Genomic DNA, 5745 nt, shown 5'->3' with positions numbered 1-5745 from the left:
CCACTAGCGTGATTCAACCTATGGACCAGGGGATCTTGGAACCCCTGAAACGACTCTACAAAAAGCATCTCCTACGACACATCCTGGCGAACGATGACGACATTCCAAATGTCATCAAGCAGCTGACAATCAAAGATTGAGTTGGTTGGATTTCCCAAGCATGGGAAGATGCAACGGAAGAAAACCTAAGTCGTAGCTGGCGACAACTTCTTGGAGAAGAGCTGAACAACGACTCCGATCCTCATCAAAGAAACCATCATGATGACGATGACTCGGCTGAATTCGATGTAATGTTTGAAGAACTCGGATACCAAGCCTATGATAGCGAGAAGATGGGACCTGTTCAATAGCTTGCTGAAGACGCAGACGATCCAGGGTATCAGTGGCTAACGGATGATCAAATTATCATTGGTGTGGAAACATCGCAGGAGCACGATTCATCTTATGATGAACAAGAAGTTAGTCACCCCCCAAGATTTAACGCATTAACAGCTTTTAACGCTGCTGACAACCTGCTAATGTGGCTGGAAGATAAGGGGATGTGGATTATATTCACCTAATGCAAGTGAGGAAATGGCGAGATGAAGCTGTCACACAGTTTCAACAATTTAAGACAGAAGTCGATGACGAATTTTTTTTGCCGTGTGATGTGTACTGTACAGAATTGTACTGAAGATGGTGCAAAAAAATAAGAAGAAAGAAACGGCACCCCTCCCCCCCCCCACCATAAAAAAATAATAAAAAAATTAAGAAGGGATACTTTCAATTAGTATTTATCATTTATGAATAAAGACAGAATCGATATATCATCACAACTTGCACATTTTACATGCGTACCGGTACGTGTTCATTTGTAAAACTGTCCATCGTTTTCATATTTGTTTGTTTTTGTTCATAAATATTTTGTTCATTAAAAAATTATTCATTCGTCTACACAGTATCATTCGTCTATGTCCGTCCGATACGTTTGTTATTTGTTTGAGAAATGTCAGTCTTATGTTGGCTTTGTTTTATTGTTTGAATCATGTCCGTCTTATACGTTCGTTCCTTTATGAATTTTTTCATGTCCGTCTTATGTTTTCGTTATTTTTTTTTTTTTAAATCTTGTCTGTCATATCATTCATAAATTCGTTCATGTCCGTCTAATGTGTTTGTTGTTTTATTTGTTTAAATCATACCCATCTTATGCGTTCTTAATTTATCTGTTGGAATCACGTCTTATACGTTTTAAAAGGAGCGCATAACTGTGGTTGACAAACTTTACAGCTGTCTCTTATACACATCTAGATGTGTAGGAGCGTGCATAGCCAATCAGCGCAAAGCATAAATCCATCTGCGCAACAAGCACATGGTTAAATGAATGATCGTTGCCCATGCGGAGTTCTTCTTGATTTTGGAGAGAGGTTCGTCTATACAGTAATTATATTGAATAGTTTTGAATTTGTTGTTGTTTGCTACGATGTCCTACACATTGTAAATATTCTGTGTAATCTTAGACCAGTCATAGACCATACCAATAGGCCGTGACGATCGTTAAGCGCACACACATGGTTAGAAAATCTATGTTTCCGTTATTTTTCTCGATAGAGGGCGTTATTTTTTCATACTTCTCAATTACGAATTTTCTCAATTACGAACGCCTTCTAGACCAAAGGGTACGTAATTGAGTTGCAGTTGACCTTCCCAATTACGAACTTCTCAATTACGAACCTTCTATTTTACGAACGGTGTTTGGCCGATCACGTCATCATGCGATCGTAAAACGGTTTTAGGTAACTTTTGAAAGCTATTATCAATGTGAATTTTGAGTGCTTTTGTTCGTTTATTCTATTGAATAACAAGAAACCTCAAGTGTATTAAAGCAATTGAACATCAATTGTGTTTTACGAGTCTTTATTTTATCAATTAAGGCATCGTTTATAAAAACACTAACGGCGATAATAAGACGTGGTAATGTCATTGCCAATAAGATAAACTATTAAAGGAGCACCAGTCACTGGTCCCTTTCCAGCGACATGCGGATCTAAATTTAGACCGTCTTACAGAGACGACATTAGACCGCTGGCATCGTTAATAGCAACAGTCGGTTTATAGATAGAAACATTTCCATTGATACGATACTGAGCGTATAAAAATAAAAATCGCCGCAGAAAAATATTTACAATTTTTCGAAATTTATGAAATTTCAGAAATGTGTTCAGACTATGTTTATGTACATGTGGTAAAAATTTAATTTGTACATGCGATAAAAATTTCATCTCTAGAGATCGAGATCTCGAGTAGAGAGATAGAAACAAATAGAGAGAGATAGATAGATGAAGATAGAGACAGAGATAGAGAGAGATAAAATAAATGTGAAATAAACAAACACGAAGTTAAGCAACGTCGGGCCCGATTATTACTTCGATGGGAGACCGCCTGGGAATGCCGGGTGCGGTGGTGCTCAATTGCCTACGGCCATACTTTTTTGAAAACACCGGTTCTCGTCCGATCACCGAAGTTAAGCAACGTCGGGCCCGGTTAGTACTTCGATGGAAGACCGCCTGGGAATACCGGGTGCTGTAGACTTATTTCTTTTATATTTTTCTAAAAATTCATTTTACCAATAGTAGCGAATCGACAGCTCTTATAATATTTCTAAGTAACACGTCAAAACTAATATATTATTCAAAATATCATTCAATGAACTCGATGATCGAAGTGTTGCACTGTTGGTGCATCCTTGTCTACGGCCATACTACCTTGAAAACACCGGTTCTCGTCCGATCACCGAAGTTAAGCAACTAGCCTTGTTAGTACTTGGTTAGGAGACCGCTTGGGAATACCGGGTGCTGTAGACTTAATTCATTTTTTTTCTTCTAGAAATTGATTTTACCATTAGTAGCGCATCGATAGCTCTTATAATATTTTCCTAATGCAGGCGTCACTTTGAAGCCTGGACCCACCCTCCTCAGAGGTCGCCAACTATCGACGTCGAAGCCTAAGGTCAATAGATTTGCTGTTGTAGTGAAGTCCTAACGTTCTTTTTTTAATCTTGATTGGGTGAGGCTTTACCTATAAATTTGATGAAAGGTATGAAGCTTTCACGAATAATGTGTGTTTGGTGATGGGAGATCGAATGCTTTATTATACATAATTATATTATAATATTAATAGTGATAATAATAATAATATTAGTAATAATAATAATAATTAATAATAATAATAATAATAATCATCATAGTACGATAGAGAGGGCTATGGAGCGTATATCAGAAATTGCACCTGATCCATACAGCATAATTCATGTACAGTCTTCTGACATCAAAGACTGGATGCTTTACAGTCAGAAAAGGGGGATTTTGAGGGTGAAAAGGTCCTTGAATGGCCAAAAATTTGACTGGACCAGCTTTATGCAGATCCATGTCAACAAGTGTAAGCCTGATGAGATCAATTTTAAGTTAAATCAATTTAAAAAACTAAATGAATTGAAAAAAAAAAATTCTATTGAAGGTGGTTAATGCCATTGGGCCAAATAATGCAGGCGTCACTTTGAAGCCTGGACCCACCCTCCTTAGAGGTCGCCAAATAACGTCGAAGTCTAAGGTCAATACCTGTCTCTTATACACATCTTTTGTTTATTTCACATTTATTTTATCTCTCTCTATCTCTGTCTCTATCTTCATCTATCTATCTCTCTCTATCTGTTTCTATCTCTCTACTCGAGATCTCGATCTCTAGAGATGAAATTTTTATCACATCTACTAATTAAATTGTTACCACATGTACATAAACATAGTCTGAACACATTTCTGAAATTTCATAAATTTCGAAAAATTGTAAATATTTTTCTGCGGCGATTTTTATTTCGATTTTTTTAATTTAACTGTGATGCTTTTTGAAAATTCAAATGACGATAAAAATTTTATTTGCTATGGAATCGTTCTATTCATTGGTTAAAAACTGTATTTTAGTGAAATATCATTCAATGAGCTCGATGATCGAAGTGTTGCACTGTTGGTGCACCCTTGTCTACGGCCATACTACCTTGAAAACACTGGTTCTCGTCCGATCACCGAAGTTAAGCAACGTCGGGCCTGGTTAGTACTTGGATGGGAGACCGCTTGGGAATACCGGGTGCTGTAGACATCATTAATTTTACCAATAGTAGCGCATCCATAGCTCTTATAATATTTTCCTTATGCAGGCATCACTTTGAAGCCTGGACCCACCCTCCTTAGAGGTCGCCAAACAACGTCGAAGTCTAAGGTCAATAAATTTGCTGTTGTAGTGAAATCCTAACGTTCTTTTTATCTTGAGTGAGTGAAGCTTTATCTTTATATTTGATGAAAGGTATGAAGCTTTGACGAGTAATTTGTGTTTTCTGGTGATGGGAGATCGAATGCATAGCTATTAAAGTTGATGAATGGTGTGAAGCTTTGACGAGTAATTTGTGTTTTATGGTGATGTGACATCGAATCCACTATTATTATACATGATTATATTATTATAATATTAATAGTGATAATAATAATAATAATATTAGTAATAATAATAATAATAATTAATAACAATAATAATAATATTGATAATAATAATAATAATAATAATCATTATTAAAAGAATAATAGTGATAATAATAATAATAATAATAATAATAATAATAATAATAATAATAATAAGTAATATGTGCGTTGGGTAATCGAGGAGACTAAATATAGAGGAAATACGCCAGGTCCTCTTGCTTAACATCAGCCACGGTAATAGTGAAACTGAAGCGTCACTTTGCTACCCATGGTACACCGCGGATTCTCATAAGTGACAATGGAGGTCAGTATAATTCAGGTCAACAATTCAAACAGTTCGCATCAGGTTAAAGTCATTGCCAATAAGATAAACTATTAAAGGACTGTTTGCAGAGAATGCGGTAATTAAAGCAGGCAAAGATGTTGTTAGAAAAGACACAAAGAGATGGATCAGATATCTATCAAAATCTTCTGAACTTACGCAATGTGCCAAGAGATAATGTTCTCAAATCACGGGCACAAAGACTACTATCACATTCAACTAGAAATCCTCTCTACACAAACAAATTCTCACTGACGCCAAAACCAATCAATACAAAAGTTGTAAGAAATCAATTAGAAATGAAGAGAAAATAACAGAAGCGCTACTATGGCAAAAAAGCACAGGCAAGCGCACTCCCAGCGCTTCAACAAAACCAGACAGTTCGAATAAGAACAAAGAAAGGACATGATCGCATGGGAACGATCAGCAAGATTCTTGAACAGCCAAGATCATATATGGTCAATACCGGTGAAACGCAAATAAGAAGAAGCAGAAAATATCTGCTTCCTGTAACAGAAAACAAGCCGATACAAAAAGCTGTTTATATACCATTACAATTCCAGGACACAGCCGATACACAACCCAAAACCACAAATGCAAATTCAGCCTCGTGAAGAACTACCACAAAATCCAACACAGATTCAGCCAACAAGAACCCGAAGTGGACGAACTGTCAAACCAAATCCCAAATACAATAGCTCTATGTTTGCACAGTAATTAAAAAAAAAGAAGAAATGCAAGCGTTGATTAAACATTGATTGGATTACTGAACGTTGATTATTGAACATTGATTTGATTGCTGAAAGTCGATTATTGAACATTGAATGAACATTGATTATACATTGATTATTGAACATTGATTGAACATTGATTGAATTGCTGAACATTGAATGAACATTAATTATACATTGACCATTG

General features: G+C 36.2%; 2 non-coding genes and 1 pseudogene across 2 annotated transcripts; all 3 read left to right on the top strand.

Annotated features, from left to right (window-relative positions):
• Window positions 1–2449: 2449 nt before the first annotated feature.
• On the top strand, window positions 2450–2568 carry LOC117102210. The gene has a single exon (XR_004444377.1). It is a non-coding gene; the product is annotated as a 5S ribosomal RNA (ribosomal RNA).
• Window positions 2569–2724: 156 nt separating this feature from the next.
• Window positions 2725–2840, top strand: LOC117102211 (annotated as a pseudogene).
• A 1169-nt stretch (window positions 2841–4009) lies between these two features.
• On the top strand, window positions 4010–4128 carry LOC117102209. Its single transcript, XR_004444376.1, has one exon. It is a non-coding gene; the product is annotated as a 5S ribosomal RNA (ribosomal RNA).
• The last annotated feature ends 1617 nt before the right edge of the window (window positions 4129–5745 follow it).

Source organism: Anneissia japonica, unplaced genomic scaffold, assembly GCF_011630105.1.
Source record: "Anneissia japonica isolate Jap-2015-1 unplaced genomic scaffold, ASM1163010v1 scaffold38052_len244707_cov166, whole genome shotgun sequence".
Taxonomy (NCBI): Eukaryota; Metazoa; Echinodermata; class Crinoidea; order Comatulida; family Comatulidae; genus Anneissia; species Anneissia japonica.
Note: the sequence above shows the minus strand (reverse complement) of the source record. Positions and strands in the feature narration are given on the sequence as shown.